The sequence below is a fragment of the Mesocricetus auratus genome, unplaced genomic scaffold, assembly GCF_017639785.1.
Source record: "Mesocricetus auratus isolate SY011 unplaced genomic scaffold, BCM_Maur_2.0 Super-Scaffold_100027, whole genome shotgun sequence".
Classification (NCBI taxonomy): domain Eukaryota; kingdom Metazoa; phylum Chordata; class Mammalia; order Rodentia; family Cricetidae; genus Mesocricetus; species Mesocricetus auratus.
The window spans coordinates 12,146,395-12,168,555 of NW_024429208.1; the positions used below are offsets into that span (position 1 = coordinate 12,146,395).

At 39.0% G+C, this 22,161-nt stretch overlaps 1 protein-coding gene across 12 annotated transcripts in view; it reads right to left on the reverse strand.

Annotated features, from left to right (window-relative positions):
* Pcdh15 (protocadherin related 15) overlaps window positions 1–22,161 on the reverse strand; it is a 1,295,283-nt gene that overhangs the window by 674,154 nt on the left and 598,968 nt on the right. For 3 of the 12 annotated variants that reach the window (XM_040732071.1, XM_040732069.1, XM_040732065.1), the window contains exon 1: window positions 13,352–13,766. The exons of 2 other annotated variants lie outside the window; for them this stretch is intronic. The gene's annotated coding sequence lies outside the window, so the exon portion shown is untranslated. Of the gene's footprint in view, window positions 1–13,351; window positions 13,789–22,161 lie in introns of those variants that run through there. 7 more of the 12 variants (XR_005871270.1, XM_040732062.1, XM_040732073.1 and 4 more) reach the window with 4 other exon arrangements.

Here is a 22,161-nt window from a genome sequence, read left to right on the forward strand (position 1 = left end):
TTTTGAGAACCTTTCCCAGCAAAATCTTATCTGGGCTTCAGTGAATTTGATGTTGCTTAATATTAGACATGTATAGATTATATTTTCTCACTCAATGTATTACCTATTTTACAGGTTGAGTCACATTCGATTTATTCAATTTAAATCTCTGTAAGACCCAGAAGCAATCCATATACATATTAAGTATTATCATAAGTATTGTTAAAAGGTACTTAAGAACCATTACAAAATAGAGAACCTTACCTTAGGGGTTCATGCATGCTCAGAATTATCACAGATATCAATGTTTCTCAGTGAATATGCATAAAGGCTTCTTATCTCTCCATATCTACACCTAGAGTTACAATGATATCAAAAATGCAGTTCTAGTATTGAGAAAAGTTGGCGAACCATACCTAATGTTATTACATCAGAATTAATTTGAAATAATAAATGTCATATAGTATCATATCTTTTGTACTAAATTTTGCCTTTCGAACTGGAAGACTGACTTCTAAAATTAGTGGCTCATGAGCAGCTGTAAAAGATCAGTTATAGAGCACATGTCCCTTGTGAGTGAAGCCTAAAGCTCAAGCCTCGCAAGTGAGAAAGAAAGAATGAGGACAAAAGCCATTCCACATAGAGGGATACTCTCTCTCAGCCTAGACACAGGGGAGGGCCTCGGTCCTGCTCCAAATGATATGACAGACTTTGAAGATCGCCCATGGAAGGCCTTACCCTCCCTGGGGAGCAGAAAGGGGATGAGATAGGGGGCTAGTGGGGGACAGGGGAGGAGGGGAGGGAGAGGGAACTGGGATTAACATGCAAAACAAGTTTATTTCTAATTTAAATTTAAAAAACCACACAAAATGAGTAAGAGTGAAAGAATATATGATAGAGAAAGAGACACAGAGAGAGAGACAGAAAGAGACAAGGAGACAAGGAAATTCCTGAATGAATTGTTATCAAAGACTTCATCTTCCAATAGAAATTCACACCCAGGTTGAAAGGAAAATTGTTTTCCAAGGCAAATACAACCAAAAGATATCCACACACCTATTCTTATATCCAACCAAGGGAGACTTGACCCCCCTTATTTAGAAAGGATAAAGAAGGCCATGGCACATTAATAAAAAGAACACTTTGCCAAGAAAATATAAAAATTATAATTAAATTTGATACAATGTCATAGAAAAAGCACTACTGGACATAAAGGGATAATGGAATCTAGAAACAACAATTATTGGTGATTTCAATATCGTGCATTCATCAGCAAGTCAATAAATTAAATTAAAACTTAAAGAAATTTGAGTTAACTTGTCTCATACATGAAAAGAATGTAAGAGACCCCTACCTCTACAAAGCACATCCTTCTCATTAAGACATAGAATTTTCTCCAAAATACACCAAATATTTGGGGCAGAAAGCATACTGTGACACACATTTCTAACACACTGCAAAATCTATTACATACTAACAGACCAGAGTAAAAGCAGTAGCGAGAGAAACTACATCAACTTTCTAGCTACAGAGCTACTGAACATTAGACTTTGGAATGGTCATTGGGTCACTAAAATTATCAGAGAGACTTTTAGAAAGTCATCAGATTAAAATGGAAACAGTATACTAGAAAATTTGCAATAAGATGAACCTAATTCTAAGCAGGGAAATTAGCAGCAAAGGTCCCTAATACAAAACACAAGGATGTAACTCAAGGTCATAAACACCACCAAGTCAAAACTGAAATTAGTACCCTCTTGGTTTCTGTCTTGTAACTGTATCACTCTGGTTTGGACATGACCACTGATGTCTTAAATCAGATCAACTGTGATTTCCCTCAGGAATCTCTTCAGAGTCCAGTGACATTCTCCCCAGGAGGGGGCTGGCTCTTGAGACTTTTGTGCATCATGGAAGCTCCTAGATTACAACCTTCATGATATCCTGTTACCTACATGTAAATTGTCCAGAAAAACTTGGAGGTGGCGGTACATATCTTTAATCCCAGCACTCAGGAGGCAGAGGCAGGTAGATCTCTGTAAGTTTGAGGTCAGCCTGGTCTACAGAGGGAGTTACAGGACAGCCTCCAAATCTACACAGAGAAACCCTGTCTTGAAAAAAAATGTCCAAAGGCTTTCTTGGTGGCGTGACCATATGTAATTGAGCGCCTCACCCTCCTGTAAGTCATATTGCTTCATGAAGCTAGATTTGGACATAGTGCTTCCTTGCGTCTGCCTTGACCTACCTGGAGTGAATTCTATATGATTTGCTTTTATTCCATCTCTGGGAAAAACCACACTACAGTTTTCACTGTAATGCATGCCTCAGTGCTGTGGGCTCAAGTAGGACTGGATAACATGGAAAACAGGGCACTTGGAATGAGTAGTAGAAGTAGTAGAAGGCGAGAGAAAGAAATTCAGATTGACATATAGTTTCTGACTCTGGAATTTCTATGTAGTTGTCTACTAGTAAACTAAAGATACGAAAAGGAGAAAAATGAGAAAGGCAGGATGAAAAAGAAACACAGCCTAGCTTTACACTTACATGACCAAATGGATATGACTGAGTTTTGGAATTTACAATGTACAATTCCAGCTAATGCCTAAAAGCACAAATTAACATTTTCACAGTAGCTGAGATGCTGCACAAGTATTAGGGAAGAGAGCCAGATTTGACCAACATATCTAGGGCTATTTACAAATAAGACACCTACTGAATAAGAGCAGTAAAAATAAGGACCACGGACGTATATTGATAATTAAAAATGTAAAATAACATAATAAATAAGGGCAATATAAAGAGCTGGAAGCTGTGCTGAGGGACAGGGATGCAGAGGACCTTGAAGCTTGGGAACAGTCAACAATATCACATGACACAAGTCAAGGCATACATACAGTCTTCCTAAGCTAGCAGTGGTGACCTCTGCCAGTGCTGATACAAGGAGGAGCAAAAAAGCTGTGAAGCTACATTGAAATGATATCTCAATACCAGTATTGAAAGTGCTTTAATAATTTACTGATGCTTCAATGAATTTGAAGCCGAATTCAGACTTATGAGTCTGATTCCTCATAGAGTTAAGGTCCCTTGGCAACCAGTAATTTCCTGTCTGAGACGGCTAGGAAACGCATTTGTATCTATGAGGTTGACCTTCATCACTCACAAGAGGAAGCAGCATGGGATGTCCCTAAAATTCCTGCTGCTTTGCCCTCCAAGGCCACACAGTCTCTTCCAGCACAGTGGGTGGCTTTGAAAACTTCATAACTGAAAATTGACTTGACAAGCAAGATGTTTATAATAGTTACAAAAATACCTTTGATTTGTCAACAACAATAAATCATAAGACATACGTTGTTAATATCTAAAATTTGTTTCTATTTGGCTCTCATTAAATTATAATCCCATGACTTGCTACAATTCTGCAAGAGGGGGAGTTTCTTCCAGAGCAGTAAAAGAGATTATCCTTTCCTCCTATTAAGGTCTCAATATTTACAGTTAGTATTAAACTGGCTATAGCATAGATGAATGTGATAGCAATCCTGTCTGGGCATGCACACCTGTGATAGTATGTGTACATGTGTATAGGTATGTACATTGTGTGTGGGGTTGCATGTGCCTGCATGCCTGTATAGAGGTGTACATCTTAGGCAACAAATAGAGGGTTGAAATGGCAAAAAAATGCTGTTATATAATTTACTAGCAATGAGTTCACATAATCTTAGGTTCAAACCAAATCTTCAAACAAGCTGGGCATGGTGGTACATACATTTAATCACAGCGCAGAGGTAGGTGGATCTCTGTGAGTGTGAGGCTAGTCTCTTCCATAGTGATATATGTCCTAGACCATGGAGTGATTGCTATAATTAGCCAAAATTTTTAACATTTATTTGAAAAGCAAATTTGCAAGATTAAATCCTTTGGTTAACCTGAAATAATTGCTATCTTCTGTATGCTCATCTCAAGATGGGAATTAAAGCACTAAACCACAAAAATGAGATAACAATAAAAGAAACACCTGTTTGTTCACAAGCCCTGCTCAGCATCTGAGGCCCTCCACCATGTTTTTCTTTCCTCTTGTGTCTACTGAAAAGGACTCTTTTCTCTTAATAAATAGTCAATTTTTTCCATCTTGCATACAGCAAAATTATAACTCAGCCTCTCTTAGAGTTAGGAGTGGCAACACCCATGAGCTAGAGAAGCATGCGTGGGAAGCAGCTGAGTGGCCTCGCTAACATTATCCATCACCCCCACCTACAGGATGTGTATTAGCAAGTCCACGCACAGATTCAGATGTGAGAGCTTAACAAATAATAAATACCTCATAAATGAGCACAGATTTGCTCTGGATATTATTCCTAAGAGGAGAGAGGAAGCTGAAATGCTGTTTCGGTGTTTTAGTATGAAATATGGCAGTAAGGCGGGCTGCTTCTTCCTGCCTTGTGTCCTACATAGAGCATCATCCATATACACTGGGAGTTTGACAGAGATACATCCGGACCAACAACACAAACCAGGCAGAAGCCAAAAACCAAACCGAAAGAGAACAACAGCAACAAAGCAAGCACTCATAATGTCCCCTGTTGCAAGTACCTTCCAGATGTCACCTTCTCTTACTTGGATCACTGCTTTGCCCACAAATTCATTCCCCTGTTCCCACTATGGAGACTTGGGAGATTTTTTTCAGGTCAGCGAGAACCATCCTACAGAGTGAGTCGGAAAGTCTTGGTTTTCCCACGCTGTAATTGCTCCATTCCCTTACATTGTTCTTGTCAAAGCTGATAAACTCGGCTACACAACTGCAAATGCAGAAAACATCTCTGAGGACTAGGAAGAAGGCTGGTAGTCTGTGGAACCAAAGACTTGAGCAACAAAACCCTAGAGCACTCTTGGACTTCTGTAACAGCACCATGTACACCAGATAACAGGACCGGGGGGGGAATCTCTAAGCCAAACTGTTTTCCCTAGCTAAAGGGGTGAGAAGAGGGCATCTTTGCAAAACATGGAGATTTGGGTAACATGTAAGTCTTCTGCTACCAGCACTAAGAAAATAATTGTAAGAGTCCTTCTACCAATCGCAGACACAGAATCACAAAGATTATGTAGAAGTCAGTTTTCTACCTCTAAAACTTAGCATTTCTACAGAGGAGCTGGTAGCAATTATTCACATTTATAAGATAACATGATGACTCTTTCCACATGCCCATAGGGTGTGAGATGTCCAGATATGTGGGTCATCATTATTCATTTGTGGCTACCCATCAGTGTGTCTATGGGGACATTTCAGGATGGGAAGCATATTGCTCGCTTCAGTATGCACATCCCTCACACAATCTATTGAAGGCCTGAATGGGACAGATTGTGTGAAGAACAAATCTCTCTCTAGGCTTATTTTTAAGCTGGGAATTAGGTTTCAAGCATTCAAACGTGACATAGAGCAAAATATAACATACAATTCCCTGAAAATCTAGCTTGAAAATTACAGGTCTTAGAAATTCTCAGCCTTTATGAATGAACTTATTTATCTATATCTATGATTATAATCTGCCATATATATATATCCATCATCCATTTATCTGTCTGTAACCTACCCTCTATCACCCATCAACTATCAATTACCTGTCTAGCTATCTAGCAAGCTTTTCTCTATCCATTTTATACATCAACCTATATATGCATCTATTCCCATATTTGCTTTAGTATTGGGGGATTTATTAGTATAATAGTGTTTGCTTATTGAATGTAGACAGTCTAAAATCATTGTCTATTTAGCACCAGAAACAAATGGTTCACTGAGCCTCCAGATCTCACTCAAACATGTTTTTGTGGGGTCATTCACCAAACCCTCCAAGTGAGGCTTCACACCCTATTCCTGTAAAACATACAGTCAAATAGGCAGACTTAACCTAAGATTGACACTCATTGATTTAATGGCTTTATGTCTCCATTAATGGACATATACTCATTGTGAGAAGAGCTCAATTGAGTTCAATGTCCCCCTCATCTGGAAGTAAGTTACAGATTATATAAGATAAGCCTCACTTATCCTTTGGTATTGGAGAACTCAAGATTTCTAGTCTCTTCCCATCCTGTGGTAGCAAAGCTATGTGAGTCAATGTTCCACTCCCAGGGGCTGCAGTTCTGGTGGGAAACTAAACTCAGATCTTCAGTCAGGTCAATGAGTTGGTGTAAGTCCTAAGTCTGTGTGCTCATATTAGTAAAAACATACTTGCTACTCCAGACAAAATGGAAATTTATGTATTTCTGAAGATGAGGAAATTGTTTAAAGCTTACAAAAAGATAAATTAGGTATTTAAAAAGGAACCACAAAGGTCTCCTGGTGAGAAAATTAGAAAGACCAATGTGCATTAATGATGGTACTTGCAGATTAACGTGATCAAAATTCATAGCATGACTGTGTTTGGATATAGGATTAAGTTGAAAATGGCAGAGATGGCATAGAAAACAATGGATACCTACTGTTTTAATTAAATCAATTAATGCAATAGGTAGATAGATAAATAGATAGATCATAGACTGAAAGATGGACAGATATCTGCATATAAAAGTTAAGAACAAAGGGGCTGGAGAGACAGTTCTAAGACTAAGTTTGTTTGGTATTTTGGGATGTAGTTTTGTTCATAGCACCCATGTTGGGTAGCTAACAACCACCTATGACTCCAGTTCTATCGGGTCTGCCACCCTCTTCTAATCTGAGGATGAATATACCCAGACAAACACACACAGACACATGATCACACTAAAACACACACACACACACACACACACACACACACACAGGAGAGAGAAAGAGAGAGAATCAATCAACACCTAAATGACAGCAGCTTAGTATGTATGTACTGTGTTCTATATACATTAAGACATGATGTTAGTACCTTCTGAAGCACACAATGTCAATGTTTCCCATTGATGCTACTATCAGTTTAAATGTTATTTTGCAATATAATGAAGTATAGTATCTGAAAGTCTGTTGAACTTCATTTTAGACCTAACCCTAACTCTTGAATCCCTACACATATTTATGTGACATATTTGGAATGCAATGAGATTCAAATGAATATTTCTAAATAAATCTTGAGACAATGTTAATCCCTCAAAAAAATCAAATCCTAGAATTCCAAGAGAGCATGCATTAACGTTTGAAGCATCTGATAGAATGCTGTTTCATACTGTTACCAAATATTGGGTGTAGAGATTTTCAGATATAAAACCAGTCATGAGGGGTCATCTGGTTGACATGACTTCCTTTGCAAAAGCTAAGTGGATGCCACTGTCAAAGATCTGTACACCATTTCTGGCACAGAGTGGACACTGAATTTATTACTTTTTAAATTTAGCAAACTTACTATAGACTCCATCAAAGAAAGTAGAGAAAGATCATTCAAGCCAAACCCTTGTGAGTATATTAGGAGACTCTTCAAATGTGTTCCTGTCTGCATGAGAAGCAGTTTGCTATTTGGAGAGAGTTCAGTGTTGAAACATTTAAGATTTTGAATTCCAATAAATAAAAGTGCATTTTAGAATTTGAGTCTGTTTGTTACTTTCTACCTATAGCCTGGAATTGCTTTAGCCCTTGTATTGTGCACATTTTCATTTATAAACCAAACATACTCTTTATTTTCCCCCACTTCTCCTTCAAATTCAAAGTAGGCACATGTTTTATTTTCTCAATTACAAACATCCTATGACTCCTTGCATTTATCTATTTCAATTGCCATTCTTTTTATTCTTGTTACTACAAAAGTAATCCATTTCCCAAATCACTAGTCCCCTCTCTTTCATAATAACACATTGTTATAAGCAAAACCATTATAATGACAATTGCATTTTTAATAAGTGGGTTGGACCACAGGGAGAGACACCTGCTCCAGTGCTTCTGACCATTAACAGAACATCATCTGAAACCAGACAGGAGGAAGCAGACTGCCATATTGAAATATTTCATATTAAACACCAAAACTGCACTTTGGCTTAGAAAACAATATTCAGAGACAATGCATGTTCATTTATTAAATATTTCAGTGGACTTGCTAATACACTTCCTCTAAGTCCCAAATGAAAGTCACAAATAAATAGCAAGAGGTCGTCAATCATACCCAGCTTTATAAGTGAAGTAACTAGCTTATCAATACTAAATGCTGAACGGTAGTGCAGAGAGGAGTGAAGGATTTGGCTGTATCTCTGATTCCAATGTTTCTGCTTTTAGGGATCTATCCTAGAGAACAGAGATGGTAAAGATGATGGTGACAATAATTAAGATAGTAGCTGGGCTGATAGTGATGACAATGATGATAGTGATGATGGCTGATAATGCCACTTAATTGTCACTACTTGTTGAGAACTATTGGCTCCAGGCCCTTGATCAGATGGCTTACATAGGTGGGGTTTTATATACATTCTATGTCTCTTTGCAAATTATAAAGTAATACTTGGAGAAGTCACACAACTTGCACATTGTTGCCAGGGTCTGGAGCATAGATCGAGTTCAGTTGTTCCTGGATACACATTCTGTCCCATACAATCCCTCTCTGTAATTTCACTCATGGAAATAAGAAGACCATCTCATCCACCCCTCACCTTGCTCACTGTGTAACAGAGATTTTCTTCATCTTCTCTCTCTTCCTTCCATCTAACTCAGTTTCCCTTGGTCTCTGTCTCTCACATATTGTCTTAATTTCCCCATGCATGGTGTTTTGTTATATATGTTGTGATCATCACTAGTCTATGCGAGCCTCAACTCAAGATTCACTTGTTCCTACTTTCTGAGATCTGTGATTTACAGCAACAAGCACTAACTGAGCACATTGGGATTTTGTTTTGTTTTCTGTTAGTCATCCAGCACTCTCTTCTATTGTCAGTTTCTATGTGTGTATCTCTGTTCAGGTTTGTCTGTCTATATCCCTCCCATCTCACTCCTCTTTTCCTCACTCAATCTTTAATTTTCTCTCACTATGTTTGTGGGTCTTCCTGCACCCCCCTTTTAGCCCACCTTTCACTCTGTTTCTCACCTTATTGTGGTACCCCTTTCCTTCTTTTTGTTTGTGGGTATCTCCTCATATTGTCTCTTCATTTGTACCTGTCAGTTTCTCAGACATCTCTGTGGCTGTCTGTGCCTCAGCTGAAATGATGGGATCAAAGGCAACAGAAATTCTCATCCAGTTCTAAAGACTCTTCTCTGGATCCAGTGATATATGCAAAGTTGAAGAAACCAGCCCATTAAACTTTAAAGCAAAAAGGAAGTCTCTGTCCTTGGATAAACAATTTGCGTCCCCATAAGGATTCAGTGGTGCAGAATCAGCAAAGGCCCATTCTCACACCTCTGTGAGGACACAGTGCAGGCATTCACTAGCTGGGCCCAGCTGAATGATGCACTTCATCGCTCAGCACTGTCCTCCCCCATTCAGGAAACAGTGCTCAATTCTGCCCAAACCCGCCCTTTCACTGGACATGGGAATGAGTGTCCCTCCAAAGTGGTAGGAGCTCTGCACCTGCCATGGTCTGAGAATGCTTACTCTCTAAAAGCTACACAGAAGTTACACCTCCTGTCAATTCCTTGCCCATCAAGAAGCACAATAAACAAGCTTTGAATTTTCCATTTACCAGCCTGAGGGAGAGAAGTGCTTTACTTTCCACAGTTTTCTGAGATAATGACTACTTGTGCCTTTTGCTATTTGTGGGATCAGTAGCCATGATCTCATATTTATAGCTGAACACATCCTTCAAGCAGCTTGTGAGAGAAGAGAAGAATCTTCCCATTTGTCTGCTCAGGTAGAAACTTACCTTAGAGCGGAAGTTTTGTTGCTGTTATTAGCAAACGCATTTGCACACAAATCGCACTGAGTGAATACCAGACTGCTAACACTGACAACCCACAGACTTCCTACTTAAACTTCCTTGCTGATAACAATTCTGAAAGCTGACTTGTAAATGGAAGCACTTGAAGGACAACATGCAAGGGATGTGCTGACATCCCAGGGAAACAACTATTGTCCTTGGAACATGCTCTGAAGCTCACTGGTTTCTTATATAGATAGTAATTTGTATGCGTATACATGTATGGATGTATACACTATAAACAAGCATGCCTTTTTGTGGTCACATGAACAGAGCTCTGTGTGCATGCATGTGCATTCACACGTGTATGTGGATCTGTTTGGATGTGTGTGGGCAAACATGTGAGTACACGCTTGTATGTCTATGCCTGTGTCTACCTGGCACAACAGTCTCTGACTTACATTCAGACTGACACCGACTGACATTCACCCCTTCAACTTCATCCAATTCTGTTACTGCGGGTGACACATTACCAGTGCAGCAGACAGGAGATGAGGCTGCTCCTTCTCACCTTCACAGTCAACCCCAAGGAAGGAAGGCCTACATTTTAATGTCTTTACATATTCACTCCTCTTGTCGCCACTCTAATCTTAGTGACCCTAGGATTGAATACAAGTGAGTATTTCTTCTTCACTCAGTTTCGAGGTGTTTGAACCTGTGGCTTTGGGAGAATATAATCTTGCTGTAATTATTCAGTTATTCTTCTTTCTCACAGAGTTCCCACAGTTCTTTACACTATTTTTGCATGCAGCTCAGCAACATAGGAGCAGGAAAAGGATACACAAAGCCCCACAAGTCATCTCTAGTTGTCAGCACCATCCGTAACCTTATGAAGTGACACCGCACACAGACCTGCTGCGGTGAGGAAGCATGTGTCACCCACAGGTACCCTTTGGTAGAAAAGTGTGGCAAGAAGGTTTCAGAGAATTCCTTTGAACTGCAATGATAATTCCAATGATATCATTTTGCACTATTATTGTCTGTGTAAAAACAACCAGGACATTAAGTCACACAATGCTTTTAGCAAGTTAAGGATCCCAGGAGGAAAGAAAACTCCTTAAGAAAATTATAAAAAAATAGCAAAAAAAAACCAGCAAAAATATGACAGTAACCCAAATCTATGATTAATCAATAAACATGACATCACAAGCAAAGAGGCATCTTTAGACAACATACATGATCCATTCAGTAAGATACAATGAGAGTTCCTCAAAGGTGGCCCAGAAGGAAAAGGCACTGACAGCCAAGACTGATAAAATGAGTCACATGCCTACCCTCTCCTACCACATGGGAGAATGAAAGAGCAGACTTCTACAAGTTGTCCTGAAGCCTCCAGAGTTATCCCATGGTATGGGCATGTCTGCTGACATATGCACATACATCAAAAAATCAACCCAAATAAAATATGAATGTAAGAAGTGATGCATGGCATGTGCCTTTAATCCCAGCACTCGGGAGGCAGAGGCAGGCGGATCTCTGTGAGTTCGAGGCCAGCTCACTCTACAGAGCGAGTTCCAGGACAGCCTCCAATACAATACATTGAAACCCTGTCTCAAAAAAGCAAACAAAAAAAAGAAGTGACGCAGTCTTTTTGTCTAGATTATTATTGCTAATGATTTGAATGTACTCAAAACCACTTATTTCTATGCAGCGTTGGGAAGGCAATATCATATGTCTTTTAAATGCATTTTACACACAAGGGTCTTTTGTGTTTAGAATAATGTTGGGGGTAAGTATTAGTTCATGAGAAGGTCTGTGATTTTTTTTTACACCATGAATTCAGGAATAAATGGCTCTGTTAGAATCATACCTTCACTTTTACAACACAGGGCACCAGATCCTCAAACTTGATAAATTGGCCATACCTGTTTTTTTTTTCATTTTTAGTCTTATAAAACAGTCTCATTTTTATTCATGAAGCCCACATGATCTGGTGGCAACAGAGAGGAATAATTAATAAAGCAACAAAACCCGGAACTTTTGACAATGCCAGTGCAGGCAGAAGTTTGTTTGCCTGCCTGCTTGCCAATAGTGGATGAAAGAAAGGAAATTATTCAGAGTTTCAATGTGGAACTATGTATTTACATTTACATCCACTTATCTCAAATTCAAAAGCACAGATACTCTGTGTCACTGATTTTATAATTCTCATGCTTACTAATCTCATCAATTATTCATTAACATATCATCAAGTTAAGAATGCCTCATAAAGATTTTATTGAAATGTCTTTATATGCAGTATTCACAGTTACTCCATCAGGTCGTGAGTGAGTCTCATGCTCAGACCTGCTCTTGTCCCTTTGCCTTTACTGCTTAGGAGTGACATTTATGTTAGGGTTCTGCGGACTGGCTCACTGAGCACCAGCCTGGGGTTGAGGAGGTTGCCTCTCAGTGGACCTTTCTCTCACAGGAGGAGTGCAGAGGGAGGCAGAGGCATCAAGTTTCTGAAACTTGAAGACTCTCAGGTGCAGATAAACTGTGACTCAAACTCAGCCACAGATGAACAAAATAAAGGAGCACAGAGCAGAGGCTAAGAAAAAGCCACACATCTTTATCAAAAGCCTGCCTGCGGAGCAAACAAACTAGGGGCAACATTTTTAGGCTTAAAATATGCCTTTCCAGAAAACAACTTAATTCCTTCTCTAAAGTTAAGGGATACCACAGTTAAGGCATCTGATTACTATTCTTGACAACCAGCCCTTTTCTGTAAGTATGGCTTGCATTCACTCGGCAGAATACACTGTATTCTAGAGAACCCAGGGTCTGCAGGTCTGTGTTACAATCCTATTACACTGATGGCTTTGTTTTCAGGGGACACACATCAGAATCCCAGGAGACAGAGTGTGAAGCTAGTTATCCAGGACCCAGTTCCCCAGCCAAAACATGTCTCTAAAGTAGGAAAGCTGATAATACCACATAGGACTACTTTTGTGTTAGCAAGCAAACATTGGCATAGATACAAGTCTTCTGTCCCCAGACACTTTCCAAAAGTAACATGTTTACTAGTGCCCTAAAGAGGCAATAATAACACCACTCAGATACACAATACAACAGAACAACAGGCAGGTCCAGCATTGTGCACCATTCCCTATATCAAGTCACTTACACATTAATACTTCCAGCAACTTCTCGCATAAAAGCTAACACTGGTGTTTGTGCCCATAAAACACAGCATGCCAGGTTTTATATTTTCAAGGGGAGATAAGCAGAGAAAGCCGTTTAGACTTTTTTTTTCTTTTTAAGTCAGATAAAGCAGTTATAACTCAAATGCATTCATATTACATTGGCATCTCAACAACAACAACAACAACAAAAAAATCACAAGACCACTCAGGCATCAGGAAGTAAAGGGGACAAACAATTTCCAGAAAGTAAGTCTTTGGTCACCACTCCTGTATGCCCTGAACAAACAGGAGAGAAAGTGATGTCACAACAGAGAAACATCAGGTCAGAATAACTTTCCATGTCCCGCGGAGCTCACTGCAACCTTAAACTTAAAAAGGGTACGAAAAAGATGGGAACTTACTTGCCGCTTAAAGTTTCATCTTCAGTCGGTGCGAGCTCATGCAGTAACCCTCTGCGCCCGGATCTCTCCTGCACATCCTTTTACAAACCACCAGTGTTGGCTCACTCACACTAGTATCAAGATGATTCATTCACAAATTATGCTCGTTTCTGATGAAGCATTAATATCCGCGTTCTTTTCATCACACACACAAAAAAAATCGCTACTGGAGATGAATAAAACACAATCCCTTAACATATTAACCGAGGAGGCACCCCATCCTCCCCCTCCATGTTCCATGCAGCATGCCAACTGCCTCAGGTGCTAGGGGAAACTAACTCCAAGCTGCTAGCCACAGATGCCCTCTATCTGTGGCTATTAGCTCAGCTCCTTGGTCAGCTGGCTGAGAAGCAGCAGCAATTAGCTCCCCTGCTCCCCTAGGCTTAAACAGGAGATAGTTGGATGCGCTCAGCCACGAGGAGGCTGCTGAATGCCTTGCACCAATTAGTGGCCAGTGTGGTGCTAGGGCCCCAAAGACAAATGGACATTCCACTCTCTGTGCTGCTGAGGGCTTTATTATTCTGCATCCTCTAAGCCTGTCTGGTGGGCCTCTGATCTTTTGTGTGATCCTTTGTACTGTTTTAGTTAAACCGGATTAAGAAGTTCAGTGTTGATATTCGGTGATAATATTATTGACCAGGCAAAAATAATGTCTTTAGCTCTGTTCGCCATCGCCCCCTCTTTCTCTCTGACTTGTTTTTTCCCAATCCCTCTCCTTAAGTACAACTTCTAAAACCAATGCTTTCACATCTGCGATCCGTAGGGGAAAACAAACAAACAAGCAAACAACTCATTCATTCTGGAGACAAAAGTAAACATTAAGGTTTTTATAATCAAGCATGTCACAAATAGGGTGCTATGATGAAACTTAGCCTGAAATTGCGTCTTTTTCTAAAACATTGTGATACGGTACCTTCACACTGATTTTTAGAATTGTATAAACTAGTGAAAGTTAGCTGTGGTGAGCTCTAACCAGAGTCACTTTTGGAACAAACACAACTATGTTGCAAAGTATTTATTCAAGTCAAATTAGAATTTCCCAATAAATTTCAGAAGTTATACTAGTGGGCAGAGTAAAGGCAAATATTCTAAAGCCTCAGCCATAGCCCTGTCCCCTTATACTCTGAAAGGCCTGCAATCCCACTGGGCTCCCCAGGTGGACTCTGGGGTGCTATCTTGGTCTGTCACCAGAGGGTCACCTGGAGAAAGTAGTCTTTTGTTCCCAACCCATAAAAAGAGAGGAATTCAATATTTGCTAACAACGTGAACAGACTCATTTGACTCAGCTGTCACAAGTGAGGGATACATATATATATATATATATATTAACATATATATATATATTGAGAGCATTGGATAAGCAGCTGCTTCAATAACTGTAATATTGTATTAATGAAAAAGTCACCCCCTCTCCTGGTAAAATTCAATTATAACTTCCATGACACATCAGAAAGTCAGCCACAACCCAGAGAATCTCATCTCTTCCTTGTCTTCTCTGAGAAATTAGATCATCAATAGGCTGTTTCCTGAAAGAGCTGAGTTTAATTCTTTTTTTCCTAATGAAAAAGAAATGATCACATCTCTGTGTTTAGATACTAGTAGAAACATTTTTAAATTAAAATTCAGCAAACTGCAATATCATGCGGAGTTTACAAGTAAATTCTATGCAGACAGTTTAGAAACAGACCGGAAAAGGGGAGGTAGTGTCTGAGAAAATTAAATAATATATTAACGTAGAAGGCAGGCTACTATTATAATAATTTCAAACAGGATAGAATACTCCAGACTTATTCCCACTCCTCTGGCCCTCCATCTCTCTCTACCTCTCCTTCTTCATAAAGCTCAGTTAAATTCAACTCTGTATACTCTTAAAGAGCCATGATTTCATTTATTCAATAAATCTATAATTTAATTAACACAAATATTTCATGACATGCCTGTGAGACTATATAGAATAGGCACACTTTCTTTCCCCCCATACATTGTCTTTTTTCTTTTTCAATTTAAATTAGTAACAAGCTTGTTTTACATGTCAATCCCAGTACCCTCTCCTTCTCCTCCTCCCCTGCCCCCACTATCCCCTAAAATACACATTTATTTTAATTAGCGTTTAATAACACTTATTTTGGTATTTTCTTTTTTTACTTTGATTTCATTATACTTATTTATGTGCTTGTTTCTTTACTCAAGGTGTGGGTATGTTTGTATCTTTGCACACGTTTGTGTATGGAAGTCAATAGGCAACTTACTGTAGTCTGTTAGATTGTTGCAGCAGTGTAAACCCTGGATATCCTACACTTAGTCTTCAAACAAGTACCTTTACCCATAAGATATCTCACAGATCTGGATGCTGAGTTTCTCATTTTAGTGTCTGTTTAGAACCTTAGTTTAACACAGATACATTTCCAAACTCCACCTGACTACTGGAACCAGTGCTTTGACTTATCCAATATGGTACCTGAAAGCCCTGTGTTCTGTCTAGGGACCTTAATAATGAAATAAAGAGGATTTATTTCTTTTCATGACAAACATACTTGCCATGAAGAGTGCCCACTAATATGAGGACTTTTTCTAGTGTCCCCGACTTACAGTGGCTAAGGTGTATCACCCTTAGCAGATGGCCTGTCTTATGAAATATAATACTTAACTCTAGCAGGCAAAGAATATGATTTGAAGACATGGCAGATCATCAAAAATGCAAGAAGCTAGGCTTATCTTATTTAAGAAGAAATAGCATTTACATATTTGGGGAAAATTAAATATTGAAAACCATTAAAAGTGAAAAATGTTTAAATATTAAATTAATATTTTGTTCATTTCTGTTTACAGTCACATATTTTCAGCTAAAATAAATCATTGGATATAAAGAAAATTGACAATAGGGAAATTACATTTAAAACTTTAAAATTATAAATGAACTGCTAAATTTTTTAATCTGAAGGAAAATAGCATACACCCTGGGTCCAGAAAAGCAGCCTATCAGATACATATGCACAGACATTGCAATACCATAAGGTATACGAGCTTAGCAATATCAACTCACTATTGGACTCCTCTCTCTCTCTCTCTCTCTCTCTCTCTCTCTCTCTCTCTCTCTCTCTCTGTCTGTCTCATTCTCTTTTTCTCTCTTCTCTCACCCTCAACTATCCTAGGGAAGTCCTCTATCACTGAGCTGCCGTCCTAGTCCCTGCCCATTATTTACTCTCTGAACTTTATTTTTTACTTCTGTTATCACATTCTGATCCCAAAGTAGCCATTTGTATACACTTAACAATTATTTTTACTCTTGTATGTTAGTACACAACATTATGCTATGGTGTATCCCCAAAATTTCATAATTTATTATGATTGCTTTTCTGAGTGTTTTCATAAAAATACGCTGTCACATTCTATATTTTACAGAGCCATGAAACTGAAAGGGAGTTCTCTGGCTTCTTGTCTACCTTATATGCCATCCTAAAACCCTCATCCAGTGGATGAAGGAAGCAGAGGCAGACACCCACAGTTAAAAACAGAACTAAACTCCTGGAACCCAGTTGCAAAGAGGAGTGATGAGCAAAGGAATCAAGAGCCGTCTGGCAAAACCCACCGAGGCAGCTGACCTAAACAAGGGGAAACACATGGATTCCAGACTGACTACTGAGAGGCCAGCGGGGGACTGATCCTGATCCCCTGAACCTGGGTGTCAGAGTGGAGGCTTCGGCAATCTGTGGGACCTCAGATAGTGGATCAGTATTTATTCCTGGCATACAAATGGACTCTGGGATCCCATTCCACATGATGCTCTCTCATCCTGGACACATGGGGGAGGACCTAGGCCCTGCCCAGAATGATATGACAGACTCTGAAAATTCCTCATGGAAGGCCTTACCCTCCCTGGGGAGCAGAGGAGGGATGGAACAGGGTGGGAGCTGGGGAGATTTGGGGGACTGGGGGAGGAGGGGAGGGAGCTGGAAGTAATGTGTAAAATGTTAAATAAAAAATTATCTAAAAAATCACCCCCTTCTACATGAACTGTGTCTTCATAAACTTCTGTGTTTGTGTACCCCCTTCTACATGAACTGTGTCTTCATAAGCTTCTGCACACCAGTTTTTAGGGAAACAGTTAAAAAACAAAACACACAAACACAATTTTCTTCATCTAGTCATTTAGAATATTAACTTATTTTAATCATAGATTGATGAAGTGAGTTTACCATTATGCAAATCGACTTCTCTTACTGAGGGCTAACCAAAAGTGTAATGTGTTCTTTGGAGCACCTCAAATTTTTATACTAACCAAACAGGATATTTCTTACAGGCTTTAGACATTGGTTTTCTGGTGGGAAATGTTTTAAAGAATCTGATTAGCATGGAGTAACCAGAAGTAAATATCCCACACTATTCTTAAATATAGCCCACTGAGACAACAAGATGGAAGAAGACTTTTTTTCTCTCCTTGGAGAATGAGGGCTGGTTGCTTGAGTCAATAGTTATTGCAGAGTAAAGAGGAGAGAAATCATTTCCCTCAACCAAGACTAAAGCTTTGTGTATAAAAGTCTCAGCATTATCCCCCAAGTAGCCTGCTACTATAAAACAGGGTCTTCCTTAAATAGCTAGGATCAAGCTTTTGCCAGTTTGTTAGTTACTATTCCCAGTTGTTGTTAGCTAAAATCCAAAGTTGCCAGTAAACCTCATAGTAAGACCTAGAGACTGGAGGCCTGGGAATTGTCTATGCTCACACCAGTAAGTCTTTGCCACACAAATCCATTATATACATTTGAAACTATAATATGCTTACAACATTTTCCCTCTTTACTTTCTCCCCTACATCATTCCCCATGCATTCACCCATGCAATCCCTGAAACACAGTAGTAGGAGAGTTAAAGTGTGGTAAGGATGTGTGGAAAAATAAAGAATCATGGTATTCTCCACCTCCCTGATACTACATACAATTCATCTAAGTCTGTGTACACATTCACATATAAAGCCTTAATGAAATTTTCCCATCTGGGCTAACAATGCTTCTCTTAGACGTACTCCCCTTTGAAAAAGAGAAATTCTAACACTTTTACTATCAAGATTCAATAATGTATATTTAATTTCATTTCTTGCCAGCAGTATTCAATTCATTTCATTAACTCATGTACATAAGGGTCAGTTCAAGGGACAAGAATGTGAGGACCCTTGAATAGTAGGACCAAATTTGTTACAATAAACAGCTAGCTTATAAGAGTAACTTGTGAACCTGCTGGCCACATGGAACAGGGAAACAGGTAGGCTAGCTGCAGATCTTCACTTTTCTAAATGCTATACCTGAGCTTTTTAACAGACCACCCGCTTTGGCATCCCCCCCTGTTCCCATCTTCAGCAGATCATGCACATCTTCTCCAACTTTCCTCCTTACTTGTCCCTTTGTCTCAGACCCCAACTCAAGCAGGCCTTCCCTGGGAACCCAAATGGTAAACCTGCCAGAGATGAAAGTGGGCCAGCTGAGAAGTAAGGCAAGCCTCAGATGTTCACTCTCCCTTTTTTCCTCCACACCCAATCACCCAGTCTCATCCCCAGCTCTGCTGCAGACTACCTGCCATGGCCTCAAGCCTCCCTCGGCCCCCTATTACCACTAAGAGACACTGGTATGACACCCTACTTTCCTTCCTCCCACAATCCCCATCAGCATCACTTTCTAGACCATCCACATTCCTAAATATCTCTTCCCAAAACTGACAAATAGATCCTATCTGGAAACCCCAGTGTCCATACCTGTCAGGACCACAGAAGCATTCCAGACCAGGCAACACAGAGCCCCCTACATTCTCTTGAAAACTAGAAAGAGTAACAGAAACCAAGGAACAAAACACCCACCCAACAAAGACAAGACTAGATGTCAGCACCTGCAATTCCAATCTTCTTAATTCAGATGCTTACACCCATGTAAAAATATAATCAGTAATGTAAAAATATAATCAGTAACAGCCAGGACAATCTGATCCCACCCACAGTCCAGCAACCCTACTCCAGTAGGTCCTGGAAATGCTACATAGCTGAAACATAAGACAAGGAGTTTATTATAATCTTTACAGAAATGATAGAGGTCCTTAAAGGGGAAATTATTAAATCCTCTTAAAAAGATCCATGAAAACACCAACAGTAAAAGGACATGAATAAAACAGTTCAGGACCTGAAAATAGAAACAGATTCAATAAAAATCCCAAAATGAGGGAAATATTGGAATGAAAAAATTAATACCTAGAACCCCAGAGGCAATTCTCAGCAGCAGAACCCAAGAGATGGAAGAAAGAATCTAAGACACGATGTGTAATGTCCTTCTGTATATATGTTTCACTTATTGGTTAATGAACAAAATACTGATTCACTGATTGGCCAGACAGAAAGCAACGTACTTGGGAAGAATTGGGATATAAGTAGGGACAAACAGGAAATCACTCTCTTCTCTGTGGAGATGCTGAGTAGTCATCATGTAGCAGGCAAAGGAGTTGCAGGTCTGGCATTCCCCGGAATGATAAGACCATGTGGAAAAACTTAGATTAATAGAAATGGGTTAGTAATTAAGACAGAGCTAGACAATAAGAAGCCCAAGCTATTGGCCAAAAGCTTTATAACTAATATAGCATCCGTGTACTTCTTTGGGGCTGAGAAGGGTGGTGGGACTAGCTAGGACAAGAAAGCTCACGTTACAAAGACACTGAAGTGAAAGTAGAAGAAATAGATGCTTTAGTCAAAAAAATGTTAAACTTCTAACAAATCAAGGCACAGAACATCCAGAAAAAGGAGCCATTATGAAAAGACCAAATCTAAGAGTAATAGAAATAGAGGAAGAAAAAGAAACCCAGGTCAAAATCCTAGAAGAAATTTTCCAAACTGAAGAAGGTACCTATAAATCTATAAGAAGCATACAGAACATCAGATAACACTGGGCCAGAAAAATTTCCCCCAGCACATAAAATTCAAACATGAAACATGCAGAATGAAGAAAGAATATTAAAAACTTCAAGAAAAAAAAGACTAAGTATCATGTAAAGGCAGATCTATTAAAATAATGCCTGACTTCTCAATGGAGACTCTAAAAGCCAGAAGGACCTGCATAGACATTCTACAGACTCCAAGAGAACACAGATGTAAGCCAAGACTACTATACCCAGCAAAATTTTAGTTACAATAAATAGAAAACAAAGACATTTCAATATAAAACCAAGCTCAAGAAGCATATATCCACAAATGCAGACCTACAGATGATGCTAGAAAGAAAACTTCAATCTGTACAGGTTAAGGACAACCAAGAAAACACAAGGAATAAATAATCTCAGGCCAGAAAATAAAAAGGGCAGAAATACACACACACACACACACACACACACTCACACACACACACACACACCCCATCACTACCACTGTCACCACCACTACCACCACTACCACCACTACCAACATCAAAATAACAGAAACCAACAAACACTGCTCACTGATATCTCTCAAGATCAATGGTCTTAGTTACATAATAAAAAGAAGCAGGCTAACAGAATGGATGCAAAAACAGGACGTGTCCTTCTGCTCCAGCAAAGTCATTTTAATATCTGACATAAAGATTTTAAAGCAAACCTAATCAGAAGAGTTAGAGGAAAACACTACATACTCATCAAATGAAAGACTCACCAAGAGAATGTTACAATTCTTAGCATATATGAACCAAATACAAGGGCATCCAAGAAACACCACTACAGTTTAAATTACATATTGACCCTCACACACTGATAATGCGTGAATTTGATACCTTACTCTTGCCAATAGACAAGTCATCCAGACAAAAGCTATACAGAGAAATACTGAAGCTAATTGATTTCATAGCCTAAAATGTACCTAACAGATGTTTACAGCACATTTCACACAAATATAAAAGAATATATCTTCTTTTCAGCAGTTCGTGGAATTTCACCAGAACTGACCACATAGTTGGACACAAGCAATTCTAAACAGATAGAGGATAATTGAAACAATACCCTGCATACTAACCGACCATCATAGATCAAAGCTGCATACAATAATGCAAAGTTCACAAACTCATGGAAACTGAGCTGCAGCTCCTCACTTGCTTCATTACTTTATGAAATATGGATCCAGACAGAAATTAAGAAATAAATTTAAAACTTTCTAGAATCAAATGAAAATGAAAACACAGCATACACAAACTTAAGGGACATTATGAAAGTGGTTATAAGAGGCAAATTTATGACACCAAGTGCCGACATAAAGAAACTGAAGAAATCTCAAACTAATAACTCAATGGCACACCTGATGGGTCTAGAACCGAAAGAGGAAATCACACATACAAAAAAATATTAGACTGCAAGAAACAATCAAACTCATGGTTGAAATCAATAAAAAATAAACAAAAAATCAATACAAAGAATCAATCAAACAAAGTTGGTTCTGTGAAACAATCAATAAGATTGATAGACCCTTATCCAAATTAACTAATAGGCAGAGAGAGAAGATAAAATTAACAATTAGAAGTAAAGGGGAGAGCATAATAACAGACACCCAGGAAACCCAGAGAATCATAAGGACATATTTTAAAAACCTGTACTCAACCAAATTGGAAAAATCTAAGAGAAATGGGTTGTTTTCTCAATACATACTACCTAAAAAATCAAATAAAGATTAGATAAACAATTTCAACAGTCCTATAACATCTAGTGACATAGAAGCAGTCATTAAAAGTCTCCCAAGCAGAGAAATCCCAAGGCCATATGGTTTTAATGCAGAATTCTAG